Source organism: Nicotiana tabacum, chromosome 19 (assembly GCF_000715075.1).
Source record: "Nicotiana tabacum cultivar K326 chromosome 19, ASM71507v2, whole genome shotgun sequence".
NCBI lineage: Eukaryota > Viridiplantae > Streptophyta > Magnoliopsida > Solanales > Solanaceae > Nicotiana > Nicotiana tabacum.
In genome coordinates, this window is record NC_134098.1 from 63,154,801 (window position 1) to 63,169,852 (window position 15,052).

At 36.3% G+C, this 15,052-nt stretch overlaps 1 long non-coding RNA gene across 1 annotated transcript; it reads left to right on the forward strand.

Moving 5' to 3' along the window:
- The first annotated feature begins 2,750 nt into the window (after positions 1-2,750).
- On the forward strand, positions 2,751-5,645 carry LOC142173232 (uncharacterized). The gene is made up of 2 exons (XR_012702716.1): positions 2,751-3,285; positions 4,767-5,645. It is a non-coding gene; the product is annotated as an uncharacterized LOC142173232 (long non-coding RNA).
- Positions 5,646-15,052: the final 9,407 nt, after the last annotated feature.

The following is a 15,052-nucleotide window of genomic DNA, read 5'->3' on the forward strand; positions in this document are numbered from 1 at the left end:
GGTCAAAACTCGAGTCCAATGGTAGATTCCATCTACCCATGACCCCACGAGTTCATATATGTGATTAGTTTCAAAATTCGAGTCCAAATCGACTCTCAAAATTCAATTTCTTATTTTTCAAAAATATAGCAAAGTTTCACTAATTTCTACTTTGATTCACATGATTTTGATGTTATAATCTAAGATATGTTGATGGAATATGATTATAAATAGATTAGAATCACTTACCCAAGGTTTGTAGGTAAACATCCCCTCTCCAAATCGTCTCCTACCGAATCTAGGATTCAAAAATGTGACAATGAGTTCAAAAATCTTGTCTCCCAACCCTTTAACCAGTTGCAGATGTCGCATTTGTAACACAGAGTTTGCATTTGCGAACCCTAGCAATCACGGACCAGAGCTCGCATTTGCGAACCCTTACAACCTAAGTCAACATCTCAATTGCGAACTGGGGGCATCACAAAAGCGAACAAACTGTTCGCAAATGCGAACCAAGGTGAAATCTGGCATTCTTCGCAATAGTGAAGGGGGGTCGCAATTACGACATCAGAGCCCCTATTGTCGCCTTCGCAATTGCTATGCTGGTGCTCGCAATTGCGATACCTGAGCACTAGCAGCACCAGCAGTCCAATTTCATTCCAAAACCATTCTGAAACGTGTCCGAAACTCATCTGAGCCCTCGGGGCTCAAAACAAAACATCCACACAAGTATAAGAACATAATACGGACTTGATCGCGCGATCAAAATACAAAAATAACATCTAAAACTACGAACTGAACTCTAAAACGTATGATTTTCAAAGAGATTTTCAAGAACTTCTAGAATTACGACTAAGCGTCTGAATCCTATCAAATCACTTCAAAAGATACCAAATTTTGCAGTCAAGTTCTAAATGCCATAACAGACCTATTCTAAGTACCAAAATCAAATTGCGAACTCGATAGCTAAAAGTTAACCTACGGTCAAACTTTTCAATTTTAAATTGTAAAATTTCGGCAAATCAACACAAATCAACCTACGGGCTTCCAAGATAAATTTCGGGCATATGCCCAAGTCCAAAATCACGATACGAAGCTATCGGAGTCATACAAATACAGTTCCAGGGTCGTTTTCATAAAAGTCAAAGTTTGGTCAATATTTTCAAATTAAAGCTTCTAAGTCTAGAATCAAGGGTCCAAATCAACCCGAAAGCTTTTCGGAACGAAACTAATCAACTCCGCAAGTCATAAAAGCATAAGTACAGATGTGTGAAGTAATAAAAGAGGTAACAGGGTGCAACTATATAAAATGATCAATCAGGTCGTTATAGTTGAAAGTAATGACGAACTCAGAACAATAGTCAAATGCCAGTACCAATAACCGATAACAATTCAGAAAATAATAAATAAACCGTAGAAACAGTAGATCAGTGATGTCAAGTACAACTCGTCCTATTTTAGAAATTTAGGTATGCTTTCAAGTATAATAGTTTAAAACCCAACACAAATAAAGCAAGTCATTTATAGTTAGCACGAGGAAAATACATCTCTATGCCTACATGTCAAGTATACACGTAAATCATCAGTATCACAATGGATCCATCAATAGAATTTATACTTAGAACTATACGGGTGCCTGGCATAATTCTCCATCATCAAGCACATATATGAAACACTATGCATGTGTCTGCTACTGGTATGTCAGACTCTAGAGGGGCGGATCCTGCCCAACCGCTAATTATAATCACTTAGCCCAATAATGAGGCCTGATGGACGCATCGCCCCAAAATAATAACACTCAGACCAATATAGGCATGGCCTACACGTCACCTCAAAATCAGTACCAAACCGACTCTAAGGCCCAAACTCAGTCATTTACCGTTCAAGTCTCAGATGAACACATCAGAAATATTCAATTAAATAGTTTTACCCTTAAGCGATGTCGACAGCATGCGAGGAATCAAATAAGAAATACTAAGACAGACTCATCATTCACAGATATAGTATCATGACTGAGAACATGTGTGCGAATAAGGTATATAACTCAGAAACAGCAGGAATAGCCCTATCAAGTCTCAAACAGTTAGCATATAGCATAGACATGATGTCTAACATGATTCACAATTCAAATAATCAAACAAGTAGTGGGGATGTGGGGATAACATTATATGATAGCAAAACAAGCCTGGTATTAGCCTAAAGGCTTCCCCAAACCATGAACAACCCGGTGCACGCATACACGCCCGTCACTGTGATCACCTAATGTTTGCACACTTTTAATTCTCCGAAAAAATGAACTTTTGGATGGTTTTAGCTATTGTAGTTGTTTTTCTTTGAACTTATTTGCGTATTTTTATGTAAATTCCTTAATTAAAAAGTATCAAAAATATTTTTACCTTTTATTGTATATTTTAGTTTGCATCTTTAAATTATATATATACCAAAAAAATTTCTTTATACTTGTACATTTTCTTTAGGACTAAATAAGATTATAGTATAACTAGGGTTTAAGGATTGGGCTACTGTATTTTAATTGAAATTGAGCCAAAATTAGCCCAAAATCAAGAATCGAAAGAGCCAGAGATTCGGTCCACATGAGGGCTTCCAGGTGAGGGGATAAAACGACGTAGTTTTGGTCTAAACTACGTCGTTTTGGTTATGAATCAAGATGAAATCACAGCCATTCATTTTTCTCAATCCAATGGACCTTATTTGTTAATCCATTACAAATAAAACCTTTGAAAAATCGGTTTTTTTGCCCCATTCTATCCAAACCCTAGTTCCCTCTCTCTTCTCTCATTCTCTCACTATTGCCGCAGCCTCTGCCCACCGCTGCCGCCGTCTGACCACCTCTTTTCCGCCCCAAAATTTAACCATATCATCCTCTTACTCACCTATTTCCAAATATCCAAACCAAAACCTCCACCCCCCAACTCTATGAATTTTAGATCTATGAACCCTAGCCGTCACCCCTTTTGCGTAAATTCGTACAGTTTATGGAATCTCCACCCCATGACACATACATAAACAGATAGAGCTCTATGAGATGTATATTTTCATGTAAATTTCCACCCCAAATTCCCCATTGCCGCCGATCATCCGAAGCCACCGGCCACCACCAAGCACACTGACCCTCTGTTTTAGCCTAGTTTCGACCGAAGAACATTTGTTTCCTTTTGGTATGATGACGAGCTCATTGAGTTCAGCGTATTCCAAAAGGAAAGGAGCGTTCCAAGGCTGGACAACCACTACTTGGTTTCTCTGGCATCTTCTCATGGCTCGAATAGTTTCACATGCCCTCGATTGGTATAAACCTTAATTCTTTTTTTATCTTTTCTGATTTTTTGCATTTGTAATTAGTATTAGTTTTAAGGTTTAATTTTCATTCATGTTGTTGTTATTTGTGTGCAATTGAGCTAGGGTAATATTGATTTTCAATTACATGTTACTTTATAAATTTGAATTTCGTTCTTTGACCTAGCCGATCGAGTAGTTCGTTATTGTCTGTTAGTTTTGATTTTTGGTTCTTTGACCTAGCCAGTCGACTATTTCGTATGGATTTGTTAAGTTTGAATTTTTCTGTTCTTTGACCTAATCGGTTGATAGTTAAGTTTTATGTTAGTTTCATGAAAACCCAAAAAGATTAGTTGAATCATTTTTTTGTTAGTCGTTTGTTCAGTTGTTATTAATCATGTGTGATAGTTAGCAATGCTTGTTTAGTTTCTGTTTCGCACGATAGTTTATAATTTCAGTCGCTCCATGTTAGTTTGCATGAATTGAATTGATTCAATCTTGTTTGTCTGAATACTTATCCTAGCTCCAATTGAAGTCTTATTGTTGCTTTGTCAATTTTATGTTTGGATTAAGTTTGAGTGTTTGAGTTTGTATTGATAAAAGCTATAACTAAAAAAGGAATAGTACAAGTTTGGTTGCTTTTTACTGTTCATATGCTTTTGGGAGTACAAAACTCCAAAAATGCCTGTCATTGTTTGGTGAAAATACTATCTTTTAGACAAATCTTTAACCAAAAGTATACGTCCTTTGGATATATTTTCAATAATGAATGTCTTTCTTCTTCTCCTATAAAAGAAACACACTCTTTCACACTTTAAAAAGACACATCTTAGAGATAGAAAAATCAGTTGAACACTCATAGTAAGCTACAAAACCTGAGAGTTGTTTGAGTGATTTTTTCTTTATGGAAAAACCTTATGAAAATACTTAAAGTTCTTGAAGCCAGTCTTGGTTTCTTTCTTTCTCAAGCTGCTGAATTTTTTGGTCCAAGTTTCTGGTTGACTTTGGTTTAAATTGTTGTTGATCGTGTTGTTGTCTGTTGCATTCTGTTTGGTTTTGTTGGATGTAAAGAAGATTCAGAGTTTAACTTTGCAATTCCTTGTTCAAAGTTTTCTTCATTAGGTTTTCCACCTTACCTTTAATAGTGTAAATCTTGAATGATGTTTATGGAACATGAGTTTATTTTAGTTATCTGAATCTATTCGGACTATCTTAAATATGATTTAAGTTGACTGGTAGAAAGAATGAATACTTGAGTATTAAAGTTCATTTGTATGTAGATCATAAACTTTTAAAATAGTTTTTTTTACGTGTAAATAACAAACCTATGAAAGTGTCCTTTATTTATCTTCCTGGAGTTTCAAGATATAACAAAATATGTCAGAAGTTTCTTGTAACAACCCAACCGGTTATTTTGAGCATAAGCATTCCATTCAGTTGTTTGAAGCCTTGAGTAGATTATATGATGTATTATGACTTGTGTGAATCGTCAGTTTTGATTTTCAGGTGATCCGAAGTTGATATGGAAGAATAATTCTCAACTAGAAAGCTTTAAGTTAGAACAGTTGACCAAGTTTGACTTTTGTATATTTGACCCCGGATGGTGATTTTGGACTCGGGCGTATGCCCGGATTTGCATTTGAATATTTCTAGAAGGTTTCGGCACTAATTGGCAAAAGTTAAAAATTTGAAGGTTTGAAAAGTTCGTTAAGTTGGACCGAGAGTTGACTTTGAGGATTCGGGTTCGGATTGTGGTTCTTGGAATTGGAATAGTTTCGTTATGTCATTTGGGACTTGTGTGCAAAATTTGAGTTCATTCCGAGTTGATTTGATATATTTGGGCATGAGTTTTGGAAGTTGAAAGATTTAAAGTTCATTAAATTTAAATTCGTTTTGACATTATTATGTGTGATTTGAGGTCTCAAGTAGGTCCGTGTTATGTTATGGGACTTGTTGGTATATTCGGACTGGCTCCCGAGTGGCTTGGATGAGTTTGGGACGAGGTTCAGATCATTTTTCCTCTTGTAGCATTGCTGAAGATTTTTGGTGCTGGTGTAGCCGCATTTGCAGAGTATTGGTTGTAGAAGCGACTTCGTAGATGCGGCAGGTTCATCGTAGAAGCAGGAGAAGACTGTGCTTGGAGTCTGCACAAGTGCAAAATTTGAGTCGCATCTGCGACTTTGAAGAAGCGATTGTCATGGGTGCAAAAGTGAGGTCTTGCAGAGTAAATAAAGGGGTAGTTTTCTGGGTAGTTACAAGTGTGCTCGTTTGGTAGCGGTTATTGTTGGAGGATCTATAGTTGATGTGTAAAAGATAAGAACTTATCCTATTTGTTCTCACCTTTAATTTTCTTATCTACGTGATTCATCAAATCATGATTCTTTGTTCGCCGAAATAATGGTTCTCCATATCCAAACTAAGTCATTTGTCTTAGAATTGTATTGGTGAAAAATAAATTCACAACATGGACCAATAATATACTGATAGGTAGAATGGGAGTCGAAGTAATAAAGAAGAATGAAGAATATGAAAGGTATAAGTACTAGCCATGAGATCATTTACAAGGATACCGTGCCTATTAGTTGGTAAAGAAAAATCATGTACAGAGTGGATAATTAAGGACACCAGAAGCCATGAAGATGGAAATATCATTAGTAGCCACGGATATGGAAGAAAATTAGCATAACCCTTGATTATGCACGATTGGACTTGGGCATATGCCCGAATTTGCATTTGGATATTTCTTGAAGGTTCTAGCTTTAATTGGCGAAAATTGACAATTTGGAGTTTTGGAATGTTCATTAGTTTGACTAGAAGTTGACTTTGGTGATAATCGAATTTGGATTGCAGTTTCAGGAGTTGTAATAGCTTCGTTATGTCATTTGAAACTTGTGTACAAAATTTGAGGTCATTCCGAGTTGATTTGATATGGTTCGGCACGAGTTTTGGAAGTTGAAAGTTCAAAAGTTTATTAAGTTTGATTTGAGGTGCGATTCATAGTTTTTATGTTGTTTGATGTGATTTGAAGCTTCGAATAAGTTTGTATCATATTTACGGACTTGTTGGTATGATTGAATGGGGTCCCGAGGGGCTTGGGTGTGTTTTGGGTCATTGGTTGAGAAACTAGTTAAGTTAAGGATTTGGAGTTTGACCATGGTCAATATCGGGTCAAGATGACCTTTTTTGGTGTTTTGAGTGAGCGAGAAGGTTTGTAGCGTATTTTATGATTGAAATACATATATGGTTTATGTACGAGAGGTTCCGAATGAGTTTTGGGTGCTAAAACGAAAATTCTTTTGTTGTTGATTTTCTGGTGTAAAATAATTACAAAAATGTCATTTTTGTCTCTTAAATTTTTAGATTTATTTTAAAACTTCAAAACATCATATCTCTCTCATTTTAAGGCCAAATTGGATGATTCAAAAGGCTATCTTGGGTGTAATATCAGAAGGATTATGTTGGGCTTATCAAATATGAGTTTTGAGATTTTCTTGGATCTGATTCGAGCTATAATAACTGTTATACTTTTTTACTTATTCCGAAATTTAGTCACTTTTTCTCACATAGTTTTGGAGCTCGGATTTTGGCGATTTTGGAGAGAATTTTTACCACATGGATTGGGGTAAGTATTTTCTATTCGGTTTTGGCTATATTCTGTGATTCCATATTCGATTTTGACATTTGATTGATAATTTCAAAAGAGAAATTGGGGATTTTGTCTAAACTATTCTAAAGTGAATTTTTGAGTTTTGAGTATCGATTCAGAGTCGGAATTGAGTGAAATTAGTATGGTTGGACTCGTAATTGAATGGGTTATCGGATTTTATGATTTTTGTTGGGTTCCGAGGTGCGAGCTTGGGTTTGACTTTTTGGTTGACTTTGAGTAAATGTGTAAAGATTCGACCTTTATCAATTGAGTTTGCTTTTTATGGCATTATTTGATAATTTTGAGTTGCTTTTGGCTAGTTTCGAGCCTTTTTTATGATGATTTGAGCGGGATGGTGCTTCTAATATATTGACTGGGCTTGTTTGAGGTAAGTGCGTTGCCTAACTTTATTGAGTGGATATTTTTTACTAATTACCATTATTTGCTACATGCAGGGGTGATACATATATGAGATGGCGAGCGTGTATGTATATACCAGGGTTAATCATGCTCGGGGGTAAATTATACTATAAATTGCGCCTTGTAGAATTACGTGACCTTCTTGCTTCATGTCTTACTTGACTTCTAGATTACTTAGAATATGGAATTAAATGTTAGGAACCAAGATTTAGTTTATTATAACTTGATTAAATTTGACGGCATTTTGAGAAATATTGATGTATCTAATTCAGTCATCATTATGCTTAATCACTAATACATTGCTATGACCGTTATTGTTAAGATAATAGATTCTATACTTGAGTTGTAGATCTTTTTTTTATTTGTTGAAATACTTGGACAATAAGGTTCTTGAGGATTTATTGAATTATTGTTGGCTTGAAAGTTGTGATTGAGGTTCATTTGGAACATTCGTTTAACCACTCTCCTTGATATTATTTATGCTTCCTACGTTGCTTATCATTGATATACATATGCTTGGTGAGGAAGAGTATGAAGCACGAAGGATGATGTTATACCATTTCATATATATTATCATGTGAGGGTGAGTGTAAAGCATGAAGGGTGATTTCGTTCGTGCCATATCATATATTTTATCATGTGAAGAAAAGTTTAAAGCAAGAAGGGTGATGGCGTGCCATTTTATTTGAGAGTAAAAGCACGAAAGGTGATGCCGTGTCATTTCATTTGAGAGTAAAAGCACGAAGGGTGATGCCGTGCCATTTTATTTATATTATCCTGATCTCATTTACATTATCATGTGAGGATGAGAGTAAAAGCATAGAGGGTGATGCCGTGCCATTTCATTTATATTACCATATTTTTATATTATCATGAGTTCATGGCACGAAGGGTGTTTCCGTGCAGGTGAGGATGAGGGACATGCCTTATGTTGTGATATCTTTTCCTTGTGTGTACATTCATACCCTTACCAGGAGTTATTACTGTTGCACCCATGTTATCTACGTGACTTGTCATTGTTGTTCTGTCTTTGTCCTCTATCTCGGTTGTTGTTGTGTTGTCCATGTCTTCTATCTGTTTAACTACAAATATCATGCCTCCCTTCCTGTTGTTATATCCACATCCATGTCATTTCTATTTTGTTACACTTTAGTATAAGCCTTCTACCATGGTAGTCATTCATGCATCTATTTGTTAGCTTATAAAGATCATGATTTCCCTTCTTATTTGTTATATCTGCATCTATGCCTTCTACCATGCTAGTTAGGTAAAATTATATTCTTCTTTCCTAATTGATATCATCATTCTTATGCCTCCTACCTAGTCTATTACTATTGTCCATATGTACTACCTTGTTCATCATTGCTACCTGTGTATTTTCTACCTTGTCATTACTGTTATCAGCATTTCTTTCAGGTTGGTACTGTTATACGTATAGTTGGTGATGATGAGATAAATGCACGAAGGGTGTTGCCATGCCATTTGATTTGCTGGTTATCTCTCTAAGGAGAGGATTGGTCGTGATATCGAGGAATATTAATTGTGGTTCTTCTAGAAATCGTCTACTGCTTCGCATATTTGTTTCTTGTACTCTATTCTGTTATGTTCTAGTATTGTTCTATTGCTAGTCTTCTGCACGGGTTATATCCTTGAGTATCTTTTAACTAAAAGCCTCGTCACTAATTCACCGAGGTTAGTCAAGATACTTACTGAGTACATGGGGTCAGTTGTACTTATACTACACTTCTGCACCTTGCGTGCAGATTTTGGAGCGGAGCTGCGTGGATGTCGGGGGCTGACTCTGAAGATGTCCGTGCCTTCCGGATGTGGCTACCACTTGTACCAGGGTAGTTCTAGAGTTGAATTCTGTTTATGTACATTTCAAACAGAAAGTTGTATTTATTTCATATCCATTTTTACAATAATTCAGTCTTAGTAGCTCCTGTCTTGTACTACTAGTCCTTGAAATATTATATGAAAATCCAAATATATCATTTGTTGATCACCTTTATTTTATTTGAATTGTGTTAACTGTTAATTGGCTGACCTAATGGGTCGGATTAGGTGTCATCACGACTAGTGAATTTTGGGTCGTGACATTTCTAGCAATGTTCTTTAGGTACTTTTGTGTTAATAAACTCTAAAAAAGAATGTTTAAATTAGTGGATTGGGCAGTAGGCTTGTTTATTCTTCGTTTTCCATTAGTGCTAATAGAAGATTAAGTAAAATAAATTTGTTGTATTTGCTTGGAAGTTTAAATCTATAGTTCAAATAAAAAATGGTATTGAAGCAGATCCTAGTCCCTAAGTTGTAGTAGATCTGACTTTAGTCTTGATGTTGGAATAGAGTTCTTGTTAGGAACTTGAAGTAAAAGTTTTACAACATGTATTTCTCATTAAGTCAGTAATTTTTTTATTTTAAGTAAAATTACCAATAAAAGTGAAATCAAGTATTTTTATTTCGAATCTTGAAGCTAGATGCCATCAATAATTTTAGAGTAATACTCTATTACGTCTTGACTGAGAAAAGAGTTTCTTTTCTAAGAATAATTCTAAATGCTTAAAAAGAGGTGGTGGATGAGTTATTTGTTGTTGATTTCAATGCTCTAAACCCAATTATGTCCAGTTTCGAATAAACCTGTCGCCTGCTATTGCTGGGAGAATTTACAAAAAAGAAAAGATAGCAATTTTTAGTTGTTAAACGAAAAATAGGAGTTAGGCCAAAAAGTTACTGCTAAATTCACATCCATAATAAACAAAGTTGATCCATTTTTTTAGAAAAAAGAAAATAAAAGCTGGCCCCAACCATTAAAATGTTAAGTTCGACAAAAGCTTTCAATGATTTTTAATAAAATTAGTTTTGTTCGCTAGGCAATTTTAGGCGCGTCTTCAAATATTGACCATGTATTCTTACACGATCCTTGGTTAATATGAAATAATATAAATGGTCATGTGTGTATTTTCGCTCCCTGACTCGTCAATAATAAATCGTGTTTAACCATGTGTTCATACCCATTCCTTGGTTAAACACACATAATCAAATAAAGACCTTGTGTGCTTACAAGCTCCTATGCCCAAATTAATAAAATCCAGTTAATTATTAAGCGGCAATAGACAATAATAATTTTAAATAACAGTTTATCCAAAAAAATAATTCAAGCCAAGTTTTATTCAATAAAAGCGATCGTTCTAGAACCACGTGATTCGGGAAATGCCTCACACCTTCTCCCATGTCAACAGAATTTCTTACCCGGTCTCCTGTTTTCGCGGACCAATAAAATAGAGTCAAACTTTCCTTTGATAGGGAATTCAAATAAAAGGTGACTTGGAACACCCAAAAATCAATTTCAAGTGGTGACTTTGTAAATAAAATAATCCCTACTCAAATTTTTACTTCAATTAGAAAAACCCTTTAATCCACAACAAATTCAGAACATTATTTTGCGGGGTGAAAAAAGGGGTGTGAAAATCACCAAGCGCATACGTCACCCCAATATCTTTCCTATAACATAGTCCTTAAGGTTAAATACCCTCAAATCTAAGTTTATATGTGTTACTTACCTCAAACCGCGCAAATCACAACTCTAACAAGCCCTTCTCACGCGTATCGGCCTCCAAACGACTCGAATCTAGTCACAAACAACTCAATATCAACAAAAAATGCAGTAGGAAAGAACTTCAATAATAAAGTTTCTATCTTTATCAAAATCAAAAAGTCAACCCCGGGCTTGAGCCTTAGAACCCGATAAAATTTACAAATTTCGGACATCCATTCGATTACGAATCCAACCATACCAAAATTATCCAATTCCGACCTCAAATCGACCTTCAACCTTCATATTTTATTTTTGAAAAGTTTCCACCAAACCCCACATTTCTTCACTTTAGTTCACTATTTAAAAGCTAAAAACGAAGATGGAATCATGAAATATTAATAAATCAAAGTCAAAAATACTTACCCCGATCCAAGATGTGAAAATCCCCTCCAAAATCGCCCAAAATCGAGCTCTACAATTCAAAATATGAAACAATAACTATAACCTCCGATTTGGGATTTTAATATCTGCTAGTGATGGTAGGCTAGGAACTCGTATTTTAGTTATATTTTCGCACTCTAGTTACTACAATTTGATTATATTTAAACCTAATTGCTAGTACTTTGTACTTATTACATGTGTGTGTATGTCGTATAGGATGTGATTTCGAGTGAAAAAATAAGTTTGGAACTAAAATGGATGATTTGGAGCTTTGAATTCCGAGTAGAAACCCAAAATATTAAGCCGGGATCACGTTGGGGGTCGAGGACCAATCCTGGATGTCAAAAAAAGTGAAAAAAGAGATTACTCTGAGAAAAATGCACTACTGCGCCGTGCCATGCGCCGCGGGGCACGAGGTGCTAGTTCAAAATTCCTACAGAGTGAAAACCAACTCTCTGAAGATCCTCACTAATGAGGCGCATGGGGCGCCGCGCCAGTGTATTTTCGCGATCCAATTGTCCCACTTCAGCTTGGAAGGGTAGTTTCATCTGGGCTTGTTCCTACATGGTATAAATACATCAAAATCACGATTTTTAGAGGACTTTTGGCCTTGGAAGCTTTTGGAGAATATTGGAGGCTACAAGACACAAGATTTCATCATTTTTTCATCAATTCAATACGGGAGTTTGGATTGTAACGTTAGATTGATATGTTCTTACTCTTTAATTTTATTTGTGATGACTTCCTCCATGATTATGGAGTAGTTTCCCTTAGGGTTTGATGTATATGGAGCTTTGAATTATTTGTAACTTTATTCACAAGTTTATTTAATCAAAAGAGGAATATTGTAGTGATTATCTTGCATTATTTTATTTGGTTTAATACATTGATTTTCTTAAGTAAACGAAAGAGCTTGTTGAATTGTTGATTAAATCAAGTTAGGAGAATATTCGAGAGACGTTTTTCTGAAGACTAATCCATTAATGCATGCTTGCATATTTTCACAGTGCTTATATTAGTTCACCTCGTATAGTTAAGATTTAATCGAGAGAGTCTTGACTACACGTTTGAACTAAGCATCGAGTGAATTCGTGAGAATCATTAGAACATTAGAGTGAATTGAACTAGAGTTGGGTCCCAAATAGCTATCTTGCACCTATCGTGTTACGACTCTTATTTCTCTCATTAATATTTCAGTGTTGCCCAACTCTTGTCTTCTAGTGATCAATTATTAATTATTTTAGTTTCATAGTTAATTTTAGTTATTAATCATCCCAACTAACGTGTTAATCATCCTGAATAAAGTTAAGCTAGAAATTACTTGAACATTCTCTAAATCTAATCCCTGTGGAGATGATAATCATAACTATACTATCTTTGGCAAGCGAGCATTAATTTCGTGTTGTATTTGCAGATGTCAAAATTTGGCATCGTTGCCGGGGATTGGCAAATCAATAGTGTTCAAAATAGTTTTTGGTGCTAATTCAGGAATCAATTTTATTTTATTCTTCACGATTTTTCTCTTTCGTGTGCAGGAAGCAGGTTAAGTTCGTTGGTGTATGACTCGATCTTCTATAAAAGAAGTAATACCCTACAAATTAGAGTTGGAAAAACACCTGCGACAACTGAGAAAATGGAAAAACTCACCGACAAATTCTTGGGGAATCTTCAACCCAAGAGAACATGGCTAAGAACGATGAGGAGATAGTTGATTTGGCTGCACGGGAAGCAGCCCAACAGGAAGCAATCGCACGGGCAGATCCTGAAGCAGATCTCAGAGCTGATGAAACTGTTGACGAGAATGGAGGATGAATATTCAACCTGAACCAACCTCTATTTGAAGATGAATTTGAAAATAATATGCCCAGGCCAGGACGATCACTGGGAGACTACGCTAGGCCTGTCTACAACTAAGGATTATCTAGTGTGCGACCCCGTCTGATTGCGACCAATAATTTTAAGATCAAGCAAGGGCTACTTCAGACCATTCAGAACAATTGTGTCTTCAGAGGCAAACCCAACGAAGATCCAAATACCCATTTGACGGATTTTGATTAGATTATGAATACTTTCCAGCACAACGGGGTATCGAAAGATGCTATCTACTTAAGAACATTTCTTTTTTCATTGAGGGAAGATGCTAAGCACTGGTTGTGGAGTTTGTCGACTGGGTCAATTCAAACTTGGGAAGACATGAAAAGGAAGTTCCTTGAAAAATATTTTTCAATTGCAAAAACAGGGAAAATTCAAATAGAGATCCACAACTTCGAGCAGAAAGATACAGAAACAGTGTTTGAAGCATGAAAAAGATTTAAGAATATTGTGAGAAGATGTCAGCATCATGGAGTAGACTTGTGGATGTAACTTCAAGATTTTTGGGATGGGCTGACACCCTCTTCCAGAAGGACGCTAAACAATGCAGTTGGAGGTCCTCTTATGAAGAAAACTCCTGAGGAGATTGTTGCAATTCTAAACAAATTATTTGAAGATGCAAATCAATGGCTTGCAGATGATAATGAGAGAAGAAAAAAGTTGGGGTACATCAAGTGGATTCTAACATATCAGTTCAAGCCTAGCTAGCACCATAGCCATAGAGATACGAAAGTTAACCATAAGCATGGTCCAGAGCCAGTCATCATCGGTGGTTTGTGATTTTTGGGAAATGGGGAATCCAACGCATGAGTGTCAGGACTCGACTACAGATGAAGTGATAAATATTGTGGGGAGCTTTGACACATGCAACTACCAAAGTGACAATAATTTTAACTCCATGGGGCAGAGGCACCCAGGTTTTTCTTGGAGTTCACCAGGTGGTAGTGCGAATGCATGACAACAGAACAACTCCAATCCCAGGGACAAAGAGCTCCGGGTTTTCAAAATCAGCAGAGGCAACAATATCAGCCTCCATAGTCTAGTCAGTCAAGCATGGAAGATCTGATGAAGGCCTTTATTATTAAGACAGATGAGAGGCTTGAAACCCATGGTACAGCTATCCGAGAACAGGGAAAAGCTATCAGAGAATAGGGCACAACCATTCGAAACTTGGAAGGACCAGGGGGCAACTAGCTAATCTATTATCTGAGAGGGTTCCAGGAACTCTCCCTACTGATACTGAGAGAAATCCAAAAGAGACAATAAATGCAGTAACTTTGAGGAGTGGGCACGTATTGGAGGATCCCAGGGCAAAACAAAAGGATGAGTTGATTGAAGGATGTAGAGATTGTGGAGGAGCAAAAAAATAGCAACATTAAAGAATGTGAAGTGATGGTAGATGATGGTCTGAAGAAGAAAGGAAAGACTAGAGCTTAGAAGAAGAAGAAAGATGGAAATTGAATGAATGAGGAGACTGAGAAAAGCAAATAAATGCCTGCTCTACCTTTCCTTCATAAGCAAAGAAGAGAGAGGCTGAACAAATAATTTGGGTGTTTCCTAAATATGCTCAAGCACATGCATGTTAATGTACCATTCGCAAAGGTGCTTTCACAGATACAGCCTATCCTAAGTGCTTTCCCTGTGGACTTTATTGTGGTGAACATGGAAGAGAATAGGGAGGTCCCTCTGATTTTAGGGAGACCCTTCTTGGCAACTGGTAGAGCTACTCTGGACATCCAGGAAAGGCAACTCATGCTCAGAGTGGGGGAAGAAAGAGTGGTCTTCGAGATGGAAGGAGAAATAGTGGCCCTAAAAGAATGATCTAGAGAGAGTAAGCATGATAAGTGTGGGGTGTACCCAAGGAA